Source organism: Ischnura elegans, chromosome 8 (assembly GCF_921293095.1).
Source record: "Ischnura elegans chromosome 8, ioIscEleg1.1, whole genome shotgun sequence".
NCBI classification, from domain to species: domain Eukaryota; kingdom Metazoa; phylum Arthropoda; class Insecta; order Odonata; family Coenagrionidae; genus Ischnura; species Ischnura elegans.
This window is the reverse complement of record NC_060253.1, coordinates 111,206,506-111,227,069: the sequence shown is the minus strand read 5'-3', so window position 1 is coordinate 111,227,069 and position 20,564 is coordinate 111,206,506. Positions and strand designations below refer to the sequence as shown.

At 41.0% G+C, this 20,564-nt stretch overlaps 1 protein-coding gene across 1 annotated transcript in view; it reads left to right on the top strand.

The window, feature by feature from the left end:
- The first annotated feature begins 2,848 nt into the window (after positions 1–2,848).
- The window catches only part of LOC124164482 (F-box/LRR-repeat protein 7), a 53,748-nt gene continuing 36,032 nt past the window's right edge, over positions 2,849–20,564 (top strand). Inside the window, exon 1 of the mRNA XM_046541813.1 lies at positions 2,849–4,341. The gene's annotated coding sequence lies outside the window, so the exon portion shown is untranslated. The remainder of the gene's footprint in view (positions 4,342–20,564) is intronic.

The window sequence follows — 20,564 nt, the reverse complement described above, 5'->3', positions numbered from 1 at the left end:
CTTTCATGGCGATGTGTCTGCTTCCACGATTCACGGCCAGAACAAACGAAAACCCGACTGAAAAGCACACGAAAAAAATGAATACCACACGGCGCGTCCCTAAGTTTCACTCCGTTTTTCCCTTAGTTCGGTACCGACCACACCCCTTCACGCTAATCTCACCTCGGAATTTCATCCGCGCTTATGTTTTTTACCAATGCAGCCTTGGCTACTGGAATCTCACGCAAATAGCTCCGTGTACCGATAACTCATTGATAATTTTTCATACGAACCGGCCGGTCGCAAGTGCCGCATTTCGCGTGCATGCTCTCTTTTCTCGATTCCCATATCTCCACGCTTCATGAGACATGCAATCATAGCACAAACTGCGTTTTCGAAAGCTGCATAAAAGTAATGCGAAATTTTATTCTTTTCAAGAATCGCATATGCATTTATAATAGAGGCAATAGGTGTGGTATGTCAGGGCAACGGCGCAAGCAAAAAAAATAATAAAAAAGTTAAGATGCGGGTAAAAAATATTAATTTTTAATACTATAACTATCGAATATTCCCCCAAAAATCGGATATCATTAAACACATGAGCCTGAGACTCAATGTTCAAAAGTAATAAGTCAGAAAGGAATAGGGCACAATCAGCAATCGATACAATGAGGATATCGACGACAAACAATAATTTGGCATATCGATGGCTAAGTTCTAACAACACGTATCTCAAAATTTGGCTGGTTTGACACAGGTATCTTTAAAAAAAGTGTAATAACATTATAAAAATATAATTCAAGCAAAAAACAACTATTTGTAGGCAAATGAATGCTTATTTTTCAGTTTTATGAATTTTTTATTTTAGCGTAAAATTAGAAAAAATTAATATTTTTTTGCTCTCCTGAAAAGTTGCTATTTTTGAGATACGTGTTGTTAGAATTTAGCCATCGATATATTGTTTTGAAGGCACCGCCCGCCTCGGTGCATTATATCCGTAATTATTCCTCCCAATTTCCACAAAGACCGTCATATCAATGGCGCTTTCTGGAGTGAGATTTTCTTTTTCCCCAAGCGACACAATTGAAATTGCGGAACAATTCATTCGTTTTTCAACCTTATACATCTTCATCTACATACTACCTCGCAAGACGCCTAAAAAGGCGTGTGGCAGGCAGTGGCGTATACATATGAGGGGTGCTTTCCCCCTTTCCGGAGCCGCCCGCGTTGCCGAACATTGCAGAACCGCAATCGTAACTTTTTAACATCATAAGATGGCATCGTCTTGCATATGGGTACAATCAGTTTAAATAAAATTTTCCTAAACTTTGCATACGAATAGATTATTTTTTGTCGCTACAAAAGTAATGCTAACTCGAGATATCTTTTGCCCCCCCCTCCCTGCTTTGAGTTTTTCCTGTATCCGCTACTGGTGGCAGGGGTTCTAGAACACCAACGTGGATACATAAAAAGTGAAAGCCTGGACAAAATTACGAGTACATCACATTTATTGAAGCTCTTTATTGTTCGGGGGAATATCGAATTGAATTCGCATAATCCGTTCGTTTATCTCTTAATTTGTCGCTCACGTAGGACCTGGAAATATACTGGGCTTCCAATACGATGTTTTCCGTGTTGTTCTTGAAGACGTCCATTCTCGATTGTTCACGTGAGCTCATAATTCCGTGCATCGATGTTTTTCCGCCGTCCCTCCAGGTGGCGTCCGTCTCCTCCCGAAGCCATTCTCTCCTCGCCCCCCCTTCCCCTTCCTATGCATCTTCATTCCTGAAATTCCTGCTGTTCTTTCAACTCATTCTTCTTCCGCTGCTCCCCCAACCCCTCCCTCTCCCTCACGAGGAACGGCCGAAGGGGCAAGAGGGGAGGCGTTTCCCCTCCCTCCCCCCACCGCGACGCAGAGCAGGTACCTGTCCGGCGAACCTCTATACAGTCCCATCCCGTCTGGAAGGAGGCGGGCGATTCGGTTCATTTTGGAGGATTCGGTTCAAGTGATTTGAAGAGCCGTTCATCATGAAAGGAATCATGTCAATACACGATTCTTTGGATTAAACCTTATCCACGAAGACGCATTGGATCCCAGGGATTTTTGATTGATTCATTTATGACCGAACATGGAAACCAGTATATTTTATAGCAATTTACGTAGAAAATATGCCAAACTAAGTAAAAATCAATTCATGGCGAATAAATTGATTCCTTTCGTCAACCAACCCGCCTTCCAGAGATGGTCAGCAAGGAGATAACTAAGCAAATGAAGAAACTTCTCACAAAAATCCAAACCTACTACAATCTGAGTCCGCTGAATATACATTTATCTTTCATCAATAATGTTTTATTCTCCGCGGACAGGGGCGCAGCTAAGAATTAAGGCTGGGGGGGAGGGGGTTTAGGTGCAACTAATACCGGGGTGTGTGGGGTAAGGAATACCCACCAGGATAAGTGGTAGGTTCGAGATTAATCAATTGCGGAATTGTAAGATAAATAGTCCAAAATGGTGAGTTTTACGGTTTTCCGAGGGATATTTTATTAATCATTAAACTATTCTACCAGTAATATCAATCCAATTAAGTAAAATGGATTAAACTTAGAACTTTCTCTGAGCTCTGGCGAGGGGGGTTTATCCCCCAAACCCCCCCCCCCCCTCGCTGCGCCTCTGCATCACACGACTCTCTATAATGTAATGCAACAAACACAACTGTATTGGGATTCATCGATCATTTAGAACGCCTCACCCAAAGAGTCACGGTTCAATTCATTCGGTTCATTCCCATGAATCCCTCATTTAGAACGATTCATTCATTCGACCGATGAAGCCCTAATCCCGTCCAGCAGCTTACCAGTTTCCCTCGAGCAGTGGCGGAGGTGAGGTGGCCTCGAAGGTTAAACACGCGTCCTGTTTCCATCGTACAGACACCTCTACTCATCTGGGAATAGCTTCGAATCTTAGCCCGTACTTCGTGTCGTGAGCTCCTGATGGAAACTTGCCTTACCCAGCTTCACTGGTAATGTAACTAGCTTCCCGTCTGCTTCGTTTTTGGTTAAATCTACACTGTAAGATGTGTTCCATAACGTTCGTTCACTCGTGAAGAAATCCTCTCTTCGTTTGTCGTCTTCCGTGTTGCAATACGGCCAATGTCTGCCGGCACGGGGGCATTTCGCGTTTTAAACTCATCGGTGACAATCTTCCTGTTTACCCACGTGAATCTCCGTGTTTTGTCTGAAAATTTCGAGCAGTGACTTTGTGTTTAATTGCCGGTGGAGACGCTATAGTCTTCCCATAAGTTGGTGAATGTGAACGTGATGAAGTTGCCATTTGGGTGTTCAGTCTCCAGACGCAATACGTACCGTCAGTGCTGCGACAGTTTTGTTTGGTGGTTGTGACGAAACGCCGTTTAAATTTTCATCCGTCGAAGAATGAAAGTTCTCCTCATTTTCATGTGGCCCTAACCTTTTCAACGGAACAGCGCCGATGTTCACGTAGGTGACACGCGCGGGCGTCGAAGCCCGGTCGTCTCCCTCGCGCTGAAAGGCCGCTTGGCTGTGAGCCTTCGCTTAGCCTTGTGGGAAGACACGGCTTTGCTGGCTGCCAGAGGAGGACCGTGGCTTGAGCTGACCTCGCCCATATCGTGACAACGGTCGTGGTGCTTCATTCCAATGTGGTGCCATGGCAACCATCACGGTTTGCTCATTCCACTGCATCTTTTATGCCCGTCGTGTGAAGTGGCTCATATAAGTATTCATCCCTGATGCTTGTTTCCATTTTTCTGTGCTAGTGAAGAAATATTGCTTCTGTGCGACGCTTGCCTCACCGGAGATGAGGAAGATTTTAAATTAATTTCAATCTTTTAAAGGGCCTTCCGTGCCACTTATCTGAATTTTTTGTGTGAACGGTGACTTCCTTCAATTGTTCATTCGGGTGTTCATACGTGTTGCTCTATCCGCAATGTTGTGAGCTAATATATATAATAAAATATAGATACCCCGTCGTCCTTTGCCTTCCGACAGCACCTTGTGGCTGTTCACCCACCCTCGTGGCTCTATGTGAGGAGGGGAAGCAGAAGAGGCGACCTTGAGGATTGGTCGGTGGGTGTCCACGCCGTGTGCTTTGAGCGGGGAGGCCTCCGTGCTGTTGGGGTGGGGGGAAGGTGTTTGGCTCGAGCGGCGGCCGTTCGGAGGCTGTGGCTGGAGCAGCATCGAGAGGGCATGGGCCGAAGAGGCATTCCTGCAGCTTTTCTTCGCTCGCGGGTCGTCGGTCTCTCCGCCGCCGACGTCGCTGCCTCCGTGGCGGGCCGCCCAAAAACGCAACACCTACATCAGCTGTTGAAATCTCCGAAGAGGCTCAAGGTAATACATGCAAACATTTCAATCATGCACCTCCGCATGTTACCCCGCCAGGAATGTCAGTACTCCAGCCGTTAATGGAAAGGATATGCTCTGACGAAGTTCCGCCTGGTACTCGTTGAAGTCATTTATTGTTTGCGGGAAAAACTAATGCCTAATCCAATCTACATAACACCCTATGGGCCACTTCTAGGGTGCTTAGTAGGGGGTGATCAATCGTTAACATGCTAGAGGATTACCTCATGCACTACACACCGTTATAAAAATGATACGAACACTAACAAATCGTTCTTCCACATTCATGAAAAGTTAAAACATGCCAGCTACTCGTGGAGGAAATCCGGATATGAAGATAGAACAAGCTAAATATGTTGTTAGAAATACTTGGAAAATTCAGAAGCATGCACTTAGGAATATATAAGTGAGCAGGCTACACTACAAGTCAAATAACCTATCATTAGGGTCTCTTATCGATGGCGGAAAAAACGTTATTCTGAAACTATCTATTCTACAGTCTTCCTCTCAGATTTTATTTTTGAGATTTGATCTACCGTATTATGATGGCGTGCGTACGATGTGGCTAACGTCGTCGGATAATGAACTGCTCTTGAATTTGCATAATAGGTTTAGTGTATTTTTCATACTACGGCCTGACATAGACTCCCATCGAAGTTGATCTAACGGTTAGAGGTCAAATCAATACCCAATCTGTTCGGAAAGATATGTCTCTTAATCTATCGTTTATGTCAGACCTAGAAGTATGGTATGATTCTAACATGAAGCCGTATCGCTTTGAAATAAATCTATCCTTCATTGCTCAATCAATGGAAGCCTAACGCGGACCCTCGGAGTCTCTTGCAGCCCCCAGCCTTATTCGTTTAAGATCAGTATGTAACGCTTTCTGCACGCATGAAGTAGTATTTGACGAATTGCGCAGCTTCCCCTTGTATTTTATCAATTGCAGAGATTAAGTCTTTCTGCGCAATTTTTATTACAACGCTTTAGTTGCTAAGTTTTCCACAAATTTGAGTATCAAACGAGGATAGTTGCCATGTCATCCAAATGGTGTTTGAGTTCATTTAACAATGAAAGTTGAGGGTTCTCCGTATACATATTACCCTGCGAACCACCCCTAGGGTGTTTGGCAGGGGATGACCAATGTAACGGGATCCCGGCATGCACACCACTCGGTCATAAAAAAGAAACAGTGGAATTTTCATGGTCTAATCTATGACAATAGTTCTGGGATTCTTTAAACATTGGTCCATCAACGTTTTCAAGTTGACAGTCTATTATTAACTGTTTATTGTTATTTGTCACAGTAACAGTCTGCCGGCCTCGGTGGCGTAGGGGTAACGTTCTCGCCTGCCAAACAAGAGGTCGCGGGTTCGAGTCCCGCCTGGGTAGGTTTCCCCGATCCAGGGCATGGTCGTTTGTGTTACGTTTACTTGTTACCTTTGTTGAACACCCCGGAGTAAAATGGCCAATAAGAGCTGTATCCGGTGGTTTGGGAATAAAGTTAAAAAAATAAAATAAAAATAAAATAAAACAATGTCCACAGAGCTCCTAGTGGCCATCCCATTCATCATGTTTGAATGAATGTTTAATACAACATTATGAATGAAAGATAACCAGCTAGTGCCACTGCTGTTGCAATCCCCAAGGAGTCTTTAGGTATTATGTACATTTACAATCTTCAATGTTGTCCACCAAATTAAATATCAAGGAAGGATATTCGCAATTTTATACGAATGGTGTTTCGGGCTCTCGTTCCAATGGGTTTTTAGGGTTTAAACGCGATTTCAGTCATGCTCTAAGAAAACAGGTGTACTTAAGACCACCTGAAAGAATGGAGAACTTGCAAGGATTTTGTACAGGCAATTTAACTCATGCATCGTATAGAACAACAAAAATCTTTAAAATGTACACTTCTCTTTAACCTGAGTGACGCATATTAACTGAACAATAGCGCCCTGAAAATAATGAAATCGTTTTACGGCATTAATGACGCGTGACGTCATATATGCCGTTCCGTGGCATGGTAACCAGCCATAACAAAGTGTTTATCAGTTCGAGACGCTGGAAAGTGGATTTACCTTGAGATATACATCTCCTGCGCTGAAGTACAAGTTTAAAGAAGTACGCTATCTGTTTTTATTTTACACTTAAGAGAATTATCGGCATGGAAGCTGGATATATTCGTGCGGAGTCCGGAAATCTGCCCGGAGTCGATTCTCCCATAATGATGGAGTACTTAATGAGCTGTGACAAGTAAACATCAGCTGAAATACGAAATGTAAAGGCTTTGCGGTAAGTATTTTATGTTATTTACAAGATAAATGAATATATAAATTGTTTTCATGTGAATTCTGTTGCACTAGGTCGTCATTATTAGCAAAGTTGTGATAATACATGTGACCTTTTCGCAATGTTTACATTATGAATCTCTATTTCAGATCTATGAGAAAAGAATACATTGAGAGGGCGACTTGACGTGTGCCATTCCAAAGATCTAATAATTTATGCCGGGTGAAGTGTTTTTCTGGAACGTAAAGTTACGGCCAAAAATTATAATGCCACCATGGTGTTCGACGAAGCGTCGAAGACGATTTTGAGCATTGTCTGTCACGATTGCACAGCGTCGTCGGGTAATTATAATGCTTCGGCGTAATGATTCATTAGTACTAGTTATTAACTAATTCATGCATATCTTTATTAGTAGCTGTGACCACAGTTAATGGCTTTATAAGTACCTTTATGTTATGATGTTTATTTGTAATGGTTTCAAGTAACTCTTAAATTTATTGTAATTTCATCAAAGTTTAGACGTATAGCGACGTTTTTATAGACGAAATATGCAAGTAGAATCGATGGTAATATGTAAAATAATAATTTGTAAAAAATAAAATGTGAATTATTTTTCTGGAAGATGACTAATGATGCAATGTTTACCACTTCATGTTTTAAGGGGGATGCAAGCATGCCTTCCTTGGCTTTCCTAGTGTGGCTCCACAACAAGAGCTTAGAGCCTTCCCCAACTGAAGTTTAGTGCTATTGGCGCAAACCACCTTTGTCTGGTGTGAGAAACCAACTCCTTATGGCCACTGATCTAGGAAATTTGAAGCCTGTGGACCCAATTCTTGGAATTGGTGATTTCAAGGACCGGGTATAGATGGACTGCAGGGAAAATAACGATCAATGTGTTCTGTTGGCTTAAAACTCTCCCTCTCACTCCCTTGAGCAGTTGGACTTATTTTATTTGGGCGTTTTATTTAAAACTCAAAATTTGACCCATAAGCTCTATGAGGATTCATCTGACAGGTTTTCGGAGTTACTACCGCGTAGGTTCATCTCTGCAGACGACAGTTTCATCGGCATTACAGCAGGCTTCTTCGGGTCAATGAAGTGGAGATCCGTGGTATCGCCCGTCTCTTAAACACCCCGTCGGAGGCCTGCTGCAATGCCGGCGAAATTGTCGTCTGCAGAGATGAATCTACGGGGTAGTAACTCCGAAAACCTGTCTGCTGAATCCTCACCACACCGCGAAAGCCTACACAAGGAGCTCTATGAGGACTTTATTCAATTTGCTAAGTCAAAAATGACCCTGCCCCTTTGTTTACAAGCATCATCATTGACTGTTGGGCAGGCATCATGTCACCTGTGGCATAAGTTGAGGTATGCACGATTGGGTGCCTCAATGATTTATACAGAGGCTAACTGTAAGATGGATGGTGGTGGTGCCCTGGCAGAGCAGCTGTTGGGTGCTCGACCCTTTAAAATCACAGGGCCAATGAAGAGGGGGAAAGATCTAGAAGGTGATGTAATTAAGTCATTAACACGAGAGTTGGGTGTTAGTTTTGAAAATACAGGACTTTTATTGAAAGCTGAACTCCCTGAATTTGTGGCATCGCCTGATTAGTTCTGAATATGTGGTAAAGGTGAAGTGTCCCACATCTGAAACATGCAAGAATTATATTAGCAAATGTGGGAAAGTGGGCGGTAGATGCCATGCACAACTGCAACTCCAAATGTTGTTTTATGGGAAGGAAATAGGAATATTGTGCGTTGCTGACCCTAAGTACGAAGTCATTTCCAAAATTGAAATTAAAATTGTCAATTATTATACAAATTTAGCGAAGACACTGGTTGACTGGGCCAGAGAACTCTGGAGAAAAAATATATTCCCACTGTTAATTAAAGCCCTTTGATTTCAATAAAATGTTTTAATGGATTTTACTTTACAATTTCTTTTAAAACCTTAATCCATTTAAATTTCACCAGAAGTCAACTGTCTATGTTAACAACCTATCTCTATATTCCATAATTGGAATGGTTGGATTATGGATGGCAAAATGTAAGTAATGTGAATATGAAAATATGAGTTACCTGAGAAAATATGAGGTGCTTCTAAACTTATGGTAAAATACTGATTTTAGAGGTTTGTAGAATGTTTTTAATGCTTTTATTTACAAGTATTGCTATAATAATAGACAAGCTCTCACTGACTCATTAAATTGCAATACCTAATCACACTTCTTAATTATCTTATTTTATAAATTTATCAATCCTGCAGCTATTTTATTGACATAAATTTTACGCAATTTTTCTGACAATTTGCCATTTAAGTTACATTTCATTACCATATAAGGCTCCGCTGCCCTCCCCAAAACTCCGCCCGTGCACCTTTTCCCCGTTAGTGCAGCCCAGAGTCCCGGAGGAAGCGGCCGGAACGGCGGCCCCCGCTGCAGTACTACCTCAGAGTACTCGGAACGGCATATATGACGTCAGACCCATGGAAACAACCACGCCCCCTTTCGAACGCCGTTTTTCGCGCCATTGGATTTTCGACAACTTTGAGAATTTTTATCTCGGGAACGAAGCGTTACCTAGCCCTCGGGTTTTTTGCGTTGTGCAAGATTCAACGTCCTCTATCTCCTCTATTTTTTTCAAAAAATGTGCAAGTTCTCCATTGTAGATTTTTTAAGGTGATATTATGGTTGATATGAGACTAGGGATGGACGGATCCAGGATTTTTTTTCGGATCCGGATTCGGATCGGATCCTTGATTTTCGGAGCCGGATCTTTCGGATCGGATATTTTCGAATCCAAATGCATTTTCCTGCAATTCCTGCTATTAAACGAAGTAATTTTTCAAGTTTATTCTGGGTACGTACACTCGAAGGAATGCTTTTTACATTTTCATACACATTTTAATATTTTTATAAATTAAAAATCATTTTTATAGGCTTTCAAGTTGTTTTTTTAAACATCTTTGCATGCTCAGGACATCTTTACATGCTCAGGACCTAAACGGTTACGCTTGGGTTTGGAAATGGGAAAAATCTTCGGATAAACTACTGACCAGTGGCGTAGGACAAGAATCGCATGCGACGGTACATTCGAAGAGAGAATCGGAACTCTTTCCACCCTTATTGCAGTCACTGAAGCTATTATTTAAAATTTCGGATCCAGAGCCGATGTCTTCCGCGACTTTGAATCCGATGTATCCTATGAAGGGCGCAATATCCGCGGATATTTGGATCCGAGGTATCCGATCCGACCATCCCTATATGAGAAACATACGTGTATTGAACCGTGGGTTGTCTAAAAAAAACCTTTTTTCATTAGGCTCTCGTGATGGTCCTGCGATTTTTCAGTTGTCTGTCTGTCATTTGGAACCAATTGTAATCTTTTTTCACGAGGTTTCTTCGATCTTTCTCTCTTTTTTATTTTTCTTTCGCTGATTCTCTCTTGCGTTCGTTTTTTCATCCTCACTGAAAACGTGCGAATCCACTTGTTGGGATTTTTATGCATCATTCGTTTGGAGAACTATAGCAGCAAACTGGCCTGCTTTCACGGTGCATTGACATGCACGAGTTAATGCCTGTTTGCATGAATTACTTTTTTGGACCGGAACGGAACATGTACGAATGCATGAACCAAATTAAAACCGGTTCTATTTCCCGTCCATGCATTCACACAAGTTGGGTGTTTACACAGTGCATTTTCGTGTTCATTCATGCGTTCATGTTAACGTATCGTGTGAGCAGGCCTTGAGCTAATGAAATTGGGTGGAGCTCTTTCTTAGTCGTATCAATTTATTTTCCGAAGTTTACTTCTCAATTCCGACGTGTATCCAAGATATCGAGGTGTCTCCTTCCCAGTGGCGGATACAGAAAAAACTCAAGGGGGGGGGGGCGCAACATATCTTGAGTTGTCTTTACTTTTATCGTAATAAAAGATGATCAAGTCACAGGCAAAGTATATGAAAATTTTATTTAAAGTGATTATAAACATGTAAAAGACAATGCCATCTTATGATATAAAAAGTTACAATTATGATTCTGCAATGTTCGGAAATTCGGGCGGACCCGCAAGAGGGGGGGGGGGGCGCGCCCCCTGCGCCCCCATCTCTATCCGCCACTGCTCCTTCCACGATTCACGGTCACAAGTCCCAAAACACCAACGCCAAGCGCATGTAACAAAATGACTACGACGCTGCGGTTTCCTCAGTTTCACACTAATTTTCCCCTAATTCCAAATCGACTAAATTGCGCTATTATTCGCGACAATTTCAACAGCTTTAGCGCTATTTTTTTCTATGAACTCCGCCAGTGACGTGCGCATAGGCGGATTTAGGGGCGTCAAGTCGTTTCAAAAATAAACGAGATTTTTAATACAAATATTAATGAAATTTATATTTTAATACAGAAGTTATAAATATTAACACATTAATAATGTTTACGTTAACATTAAGAGTATGTTTCGTAGAGTTATTGTTGCATGTAGTTGTAAATCCCAAATATGAGAAGAGCGTTTGCCTGTCAGACCTTGGTGACCCTCCACCCCCCAGACAACAATCCTGGATCCGTTCTTGGACCTGCGGATATTGGAATCCCACGCCAAATGCTTTTTTAACTCCTCGCACCATCAATGATGACTAACGAGTCATTCGTAATAAAATCATTGGCGTCACTCCCAAGGACCACTTATGCCTCTCATTAAATACTGTGGGCAAGTGCCGGCCCTTCATGGATTTTTCACGTATTTTTTATTGTTATGGTTGATTGTTTATGACTATTTGGTTTACATGTGGTGATCCTATTGCATCCTCGTCACACCCTGCCATACACCCTATATTTTGGCTCGCAGAGATTAGAAATTGGATGAAATGTCGGAATTGTATTTCGGAAGAAGATGCACTTCTTGCTATGTGGGTAGTTGTTACCTCAATCAAACCTAGGAAGTAGGAATTTCCTTTAAAAAGTGCTGTACTCAAAGCGAATAAACAAACCGGGCCGTAAAAACTTTTCCGTCAAGAGTAGCCTTAGTTTTCGGGGCTAATTGGCAGAGTGGCGTAGTACGCGCGTCTGCAGATGTGACTTCCGGTTCCACCTCTTCGCCATAAGCTAGAGCATCTTTGAATTGGGTTACGTCAATATAATACGCAAATGATGCGTCAAATAATAGTAATTGTGAGGCCAGTTGCTTTTGTCATGATTTTCTAAAATTTGTAGCACAGGAGTGCTGAAAGTGGTGGGAAAATTTTAAGTTGTTGTGGAAAACTAAAAGTTATATTTTTTCTCAATCGGTGAAATGTCTTGGAAGGCCTTAGTAATTATTTACAATATAATATCTTTGAAATTTTGGAGTAAAGGCGTGGCTGGACTTGCCGATACAATGCGGTTACCTGAGTATACTATTTAATCAGGGTTCCCACTCAACCGTGAAAACCTTAAAACCGTGAATAAGCCGTGAATTTTGTCTACTGTGAAAAAACCTGGAAATAGCCGTGAATTTCGTCTTAAAACCTTAGAAATCTCTCAAACTCGATTGTAGAACTACGGTAGACAGATTGAAAGAAAAATCGATGTTTCGATCACGTTTCAAGGTCGAGTCGCGTGCAGATACTGTCCACGCATTTTTCTGCACACGTGTATTCGAAGTGCAATTATTGATTGGTCCGTGTGTGCCATGACAGCACATTGACCTTAAGTCTGCGATTGGAAGACGTTAACCCTGGCAAAAAATCAGGCACTTCTTCCCTTCCCTGCCACCCTGCTCTCTCCATTTTCCCACACACACTCTTTTAGCCGGACCTGAATTTTGCTAACTATAGGTGACGTCATGAGAGATAGCACTTTCATTTCTGAGTTTGCATTCAAGGCATCTGTTGCGTTTGTTACATTTTTAGTTAACGTGTGGCCGATGATTGTTACGTGATCAATATTTATGCCTAAAATGTCTTATCTACAAACCGTGAATTTGATGACATTTAGACCGTGAAAACCTGGAAAAAACCGTGAATTTTATAATGTAGTTAGAGTGGGAACCCTGTATTTGATTTATCGGGACAAAACTAGTTGTAAACATTTTTCTCGAATAAAACTGGTACTGGTACACCAAAGTAGGTCCACGGTTTGTAGAGGTGATTTTTTTAGTCTGTTTATCTCATAATGCAGGCATGTTATGTTTATGTTATGTTTATAATAAATTGTATATGTTATGTTTATAATAAATAATTTATGCGTTGTGATTAAAACATTGATTTGATATCCTAAAGTTTAGGATGTTTTCAGGAAGATAATATTTCTGGCTAGAAGCAAAAGAATATTGTGAACTTTTAGGAGCAACTTTCTAAGTTTATGTCGCGAAAATTATACTAATTCTGAGAGATTGAGTGTTGCGCTAAATAGTGTAGACATATTCATACACCTATATTTATTGTTTTCCTGAGCGAAGCATGACAGGAATTCTGCTATCAATTAATTTTATTACGCGTGCCTTTGATTTTAATCAAAATAATTACTAGTGGCCACGCCGCGTGTCGAACAACGTCATAAATCTTAATGAGAGCTATTATGATATATTCTGACTTACCGGGAAAAAGAAATGCGACACCTGTTGGGTCTTTATTCAGTAGCCATGCTGTTATGCTTACGAGAGCGTGGGTTGGCTTGTTTCTTGGTTTTGATGCATAATTCGCTTACCGTGTTGGAATTCGTCAGAAAATAAGTGTTTGCAGTCTTAGTATATTTTCACGGGCTCACTTTGATGTTGTCGGATGTAGGTCAACTTTTTGACTTTCCACAAATATTCCTTTATTCACATTCCGTGTTCCAATCTTTCGCTTCATCATCATCATCAGGTGTATTCTTCCTCTTGAAATGATAAGAATAAATAAAAATATCGCGTTGAAGAAATTATCAACGGGAATTGAAAATAAAAAAATGAAAGTATGTAGTACGAAATGCACGTAGTGATTGTATGTGAGTGAATGGTGCAAAATCGTAATGTATAAAAGTGAGAGACCCGTTTTTTTGGCATGGACAGTTTTATGTAGCAGTTTCTAGAGTTCGCACTTTCCGTGAAATTTATGTTTGTGCTTCAGAAACTGATAACCAAAAAGTTACAGACGACAACACTGTTACTTCTAATATTGTTTTTAAAGAAGTTTCGTAAATTGCGTACCTTTATTTAGGAACAGGCGTTATGATTGCTCCCACTGCTACTAACTCTCTTTCCTGTATTTTATTAACATGTTCTGTATATTTTAAAATGAAAATAAGTGTAAAGAAAAGACTTTATAAAGCACCTTTTTCCCTCTTTTAAGCCCAATTACACCGTTTCCTTAACACACTTATTCCCTGATAGCGAGAGAGTGCGCAATTTTCGCTCGATTGACCCGGAGTAAACATTATGTGCGTGTGGAAATAGCGATAGAGAGAGTGAATGCGTGTGGTCTTCTGCTAGGACTGCCAGCAAGGGGTTGTAGGCAGAGGCAAAAAAATGAACCAATTTTGTTTGGTGTCAATCATTCACTTGGTTCTACCTTTTAAAAAAAATATTATTATTTTATGAATCAACTTACTAATAATTTATTTTTATTTATTTTCTGAATCTAGCCATCCAAAACTAATGTAAAACATTTATCGGGATTACTAATAACTTGGTATTGATATGGCCCCCGCCCCCAAAAAATATAATCTATATTCGCCACTGTCGCCACTCTTCTATTGTCGTCTGCGATCGCCGATGCCTCTTCATTTCTTAAGACCTGTTTACACGGTACATCAACGCGGATGAGACTAAGACCGCGAAATGTTGGAAAAAGGTAGCAATAAATATAAATTAGGATTCGGGAAAAATTTTCTGTAGGGCTTCACAGGATGGGCAGCACAGAAAGGTCGTCTTACGTGATGAATGATCATGCGAACGACAATTCAAATTAAGTCATGTGCGTGATCGACTGAGCCTTACACGGTGAATATTCGGCGCAAAAACGATGCCACTACTGATAGTGCATATCAATTCTAACGATATTTACGACCACGACCAGTTATATTGAGAGTCGCCAATGCATGCGCATGTAAATGCATTGGGTGGTGTGGTCACGAAAGGGAGTGTCGGAAACATTCTTCGCTAAATATTCATGTTGATTCTGCGTGTATTTACATGAGGAAGTGGAATATGACAGTGGTAGTGGAGGTATTTTTTGTAAATTGGGATAAATCAAGGCAGTATAGTTGGTCTAATTCAGTGAATAAAAGACGGAATACTTCTCTTCCATAAAATTTTAACTTCATACTTTCTTCGCCTTCTTTTTCACTTTTTGGTCGACTTTTAATTACTCCCATGCAAGTTGCTCCATCCATAAGTACTTAAAATTGCGTACAAACTCTGTTGCTACAACGGATATACAACACAATCCCCTTATACTTAATAGATTCGTTTTCGTTTCCCTTATACTTCACACATTTCGTCATTCTCGTTGTTGGTGTTGTATTTATTTGCTGTGTCCATTTGTGCTAAAATTACGGAATGCCGATAGTAGTTACGGTAGTATGCGGCATTTTCAATGAAATTAAAATACCCAAGATCAGTGCGTGCTCCAGGGGAGTTTATGAAGTCTCGTCACCACTGATCACCAATCCAACCATTGGTTTGGTGCATGCCCACACTCAATCCACTCATCAACTTAAGTTTTCACTCGCACGCATTTCTTCTCTTTCACATCCTTCATTACCTTTTCCATGTACCCATTACTTTCGCAGCCTGCATTTTCCAATCTTGCCCTCTAATTGTACCTCGGCGATTGACTTCATCAGATCATCATGCCTCAAGTAATTGCCGATTACGTAGAGTTTTCTAAAGAATTCTCTCCCACTCTTCTTAGCACTACTCCATCGCTCAGTCGTTCGTTCCATTTGCTCCTCATCATTCTTCTGCAATAGCACCACAATGCCTCCACACTTGATTTTTGCGCTACTCTACCATTGGCCATGCCTCACTTTCGTAGAGAAGCAAACTCGAAATGTTATTACTGATGAACTGTTTCCTTACTTCTACGTGTACATGTCCCGCTGTAAGGAGATCTTTCTTTCTTTCTAGTAGTTGGAAAGCACACTTTACCTCGGCTAATGTACAAATATTTTTTTTCTTCATTCGCCCGTTGTCCTGCCTCCCATGTAACAAAATTCCTTCTCCTCTTAATAGTTTTTGTTTCCCCATTTTGATATTCGTCTTCCACTGGGTACTAACATCTTCCTTTTATTTGTGCTTATTTTCTGCTCATATCTATCCTTTATCCTTCTCATATTTTTCAGAATCATCTGCAAACCCTTCTCTGACTTAACGTCGCCATAAAATCTCGCCAATGGGTTCGTTGGCAGTCGTGGTGGCTGGTGTAATCCAAATGTTGGTGCATATCTGAGGGGAAAACAGGTTGGCGTGTCTAGTCATTAGATTCCAGGTTTGTTCCGTGCGGCAGAATAAAATGTGGGACAAATATGGCATCTTAATGCCTCGGTGACCCGTTTTGCTCTGAAATACATCGCGAATACGCGACTGAGTCGCTTGCTTTTTACTGTCTATCCCTTCTCTCGTTCCCAGCAGCTCAACTTAATGTTACATGTTGTGACTTTTGGAGCTGAAATTTTTAGAATAAATGTCTTCAACAGCTTGGTGCGGCGAAACGCGGAAAGACTATCAGCATATACTTAACACCTTACATTATCACCTTGAGATTTTCAGGAATATGTAAACCCTGTTAGCTTTTTTGGCGGCGGATGAAGTGAAATAGCAGGTAGCATATCGTAAGAAACACGCATAAAAAATGTTTTGGGAGAGCCCTTAAGAAGTTAGGATTCGTCAAGGGTGTATTGGAAAGAGTTTTGAAAAGCAAAAGAGAGGTGCTATTTCTCACTCGTCTGGCCACTCCGTCAATATGCAGTAAGCAGGGGCGGATCCAGGATTTATTTCTGGGGGGGGGGGGCACAAGCAAGGCCGTATCCAGGATTTTGTTCTGGGGGGGGGGGCACAAGGATAACCCGTAATACAAAACGAACGCAATGATAACGGGGTCGTATGAAAAATCCTGCATATTTTTTACTTGTCTGGGGGGGGCAGGTGCCCCCGTGCCCCCCCCCCCCCATAGTTTTGATCCTGGGTACGCCCTTGCTCTGCAGAAGAATGCGATGTGACCTCTAGTCTACGCTCATTTATGAACGACCTGAAGACATGAAGCATTTTGTCTTGAAAACTAATTTAAATTCATTGCCAATATTTTCTATAAAGCGGTCTCAACGCTTTAAATGACGAATAAAAAGACATAAGACTCGAGCGAACGAAAGCGCAGAATCTTCGAACGTAACACAGACACTGCTATGAAAATAAGTTTATCGCATCCATCATGAGCAAGCACTTCTTTAAAATAGAATTTACATTAAAAAAAGGTTTATCGTCACTGCTCGCAATGCAAATGATCCCTGCGATTGACGATTTCCATATGAATGAATCAAACCTAAGATTGCGATGGGGCACTGCTATAAAAATTCTTCAATATTTTATCGCCCTGTAGTCTTATGTGCATAGCCTTACATTACACTTGGATTCAGAATTCGAAGGGAGAGGAATAGAATCCCAAAAAAGCTTAATGCATGCGAGCAGAAGGATTTGATGTGTCATAAAAACGATAGACATTTTAGCCTGAGTTAAATCGGAATAATTTCGCGCCGATCAATTCGGATTTCTGTGGCGAATCTGTACCGATTGCGAAACCTCACGACGTGGCCTTCGTGAATATGTATAATTTTCTTTTTAAAAATGCTGTGGCACTGGGAATCAAGGCCCCTACCCCGCGTTTAAGTCAGAATATTTCAATCTAATCACCATGAACCATTTGAAGTTATCGATTTCAAGTCAACCCACGACGCGGCAAAGTTAAGTGGTGCATATTATTCTATTTATTTAGGGCAAGTGATAGAAAAATGGTAATATTTTAAATTAGCTAAATTTATGTAGTTACAATTAGTGATTAAATTAGCTTCTGCGCGTTCATGGTACAAATTACAAAACTACTTCTGCAAAACTATAACTGCCGCAAATAAGATGTTGAAATTGAGGCGAGGTGCTTCGATTTCTTTTCCGCTGTTCACTTCTCATTTCAACTCCTGTTTATCACCGTAATTTTTCTTTCCGAGGTATTTTCTTCCTCTATTCTCGGTTAGAACTCACAGAAAGCGCACGAAACAATTGAAAATCCTAACGATTATGACGAAAAAATGCCAAAGCAGCCCCAGACTTGACCACATGATCGCGTTTATTCTCCGCTGTGAGCAAACGCGGCACCCATCTTGCAGAGATTTTTTAACACCCAATTTGTCGTACAAAATTATTGCAACTGTGCCTCGCGATATGCCTGTGGCTTCAAATGTTTCGCGCACTTTGATTCGTCGATCACACTAAACCATATCATGGATTTTGTCAATAATTTCGGGGGTAGATACTGTGTATAATAATATTTCGCTGATTTTCCCGTCAATTCAAAATGCTTCAGTTGAATATGCCGCTGTTGCTCAAGTCTTGATCCCGAATCAAACTCAATTCAGTTGTCACGTTGACATTATGAGATTTCTCTCGAGTCCCAGTTCAAATTGAGTCGCCAAGTTGCAAGATGCCCGCCACCATCGCCTCACGTTTTTCAAATGAAATATCTCTGGTAAAAATACTTCCATGAGTGATATGGTACTCCATTAATGCTAGTTTTTGATGAGCAAGAGACCATGAATGAAAGCAGTTTGGGTAAATACATCATTTTGTAAAGTTTACTACAGTTAATCTAGCTCAAGTAGGTGAGTAAATTTGAAGTTACTTCCTGAAATACGAACTCTAATTCACAATAAACTCTCTTTGAGGTACGAATCACCGAGGTATAGTAAGGATTGAGGAGGACTCAAGATTGAGTTTTATCGTGGAGTACGACTTTAAGACGCGAACTGCCGGAATACTTTCAACCTGTCTCTAGTTATGAAGCAATCATCGCACAGTCACGTGGAGTACGCGTAGGCGGACGGAATAACCCCCGCGGCATTCACTGTTGTCGCGACAGACATAGGGCGTGCGCACCTTCTGACCTTTGCAATCGGCGGGTTGGGAGAAGAAAAAAAAAATATGCGAGAGCATGGCGCCACGACGCGCATCCGGAAATCCTTGGCCGCAGTGCCTCCTCTGCGTCCACAACTTGACCAGTTGAGGCGATAAACATGAAGACTTTACGTAAGCATTAGCATTTGGCGCGTCTGCACATTGATTATTTGTTCCGTTTCTCAAAGCAATACTGAAGTGTTTAAGTGGGTGTAGTTTGGCATTGCGCGGCCTCCTCCAGACCTATTCTATTTATTTACTCTTTACACAACCACGAATGTTACATCCTCAAATCGGCCTCAAAATGTGTTGTCAATCAACGCGCATTTAAATGCGTTTACGGGGAATTAAGGTGTAATTAGGGGTGTCTGCCGAAACGTACACAAATGATGATGAGATCTATCAAATTCATAACTTTTCAATGCTATTCCTTGCAATTAAAAACATTATATGTATAACAAAATATTTAAAAAAAAAAAAAGGTGGATCCCATTGCACTATTCATCGCGCCGCGGACATTTTTGAAAACAGATTAAAATGCGATCGAAAAACAGAAATCAGCATTGCATGGGATGGAATTGGGCATGGCGCCTCTATGCAGTCGCCTTGGCTCCAATGCCCGCGGGAATCAATGGAACCGATCGGTCTTAAGTGTGCTTTCTCTTCATAAATATTTATCACATTTCATTGAATAAACAATTTAAATAATAGTAATTCTATGTTGATTGATTTCCAGGGTTGATAAGGAGGAATTCAATGTGGTTTGTGTTACCGTGCTGAAAAGATTTAATTTAAATTAAAGAAAAATAGCATATCAATAGATGATACCATTTTGTATGCCATTAAAATATTTCAATTGCGTCAGCGGATAAGATTTTTGTAAGATTTAAAAAAAAACTGAAAACCTCCGTTCCTAAGAAAGCTTTGTCATATGTCCATGCCATTATCTAGACAATGGCGAATAAATGTAGCCATTGACATCCTGTTCTGTTGACGTTGATGAATGAAGACTTCTACGTAGTTACTGTCATTTGACAAGTATGGGCCAAAGGCGTTACAGGCCAAAGGCGTTACAGGCCAAAGGCGTTACAGGCCAAAGGCGTGTGATGGGGAACTCTCTTGGTGATTTTTGTACCACATTTTATTTAAAAAATGGGGAGTGTGGCAGCTTAATGGTTGGCTCTTGATCGAACGGTTCTGGGTTTAAGTCCCGGCTGAAGCCTTCGAACTCCTTCAGCTAAAATTCTCCAAGAGGACGTGGTCCAGAGAAAGGAAATGCTTCCCCCCCTACCATGAATGAGTAGTGAAATTCACACGCCTGTGGCTTAGTTCGTGGTGAGCTCTACCCTAACCTAGCCAAACTAACCTCCGTGTTGAATCACTGAGTTAGACTAATTTAAGTTTACCGAGACTAGCCACGGTGATATCCTTACGGAGTCACCCGCAATGCAACGAATTGTGCGCAAAATCCACAGAGGAAAAATCATTCGCCTTCACCAGGATAGGATTAAGAGTTAGATATAGAATGAATTATGAGAAGAATAATTTATTGCTACCTATGTCGAGGGAATCCTTCAAATAATATAAGTAGTGTTTTATTTTAAAATGTTATATTCGGCAAATGCGAACGCGTACAAATGGATGTTTGATCGCGTCATGGGTGTGATTGGCTGATTCAGACGATGGCGTGTCTATTTTGTACTTCTGATGTTTGCGCAGTTAAGATTGTGTCTTGAAAAACGGTCGATTGCTTAAGCGCCTACTAGTATTCATGAATGATAGCACAGTTGATCCAATTCCGC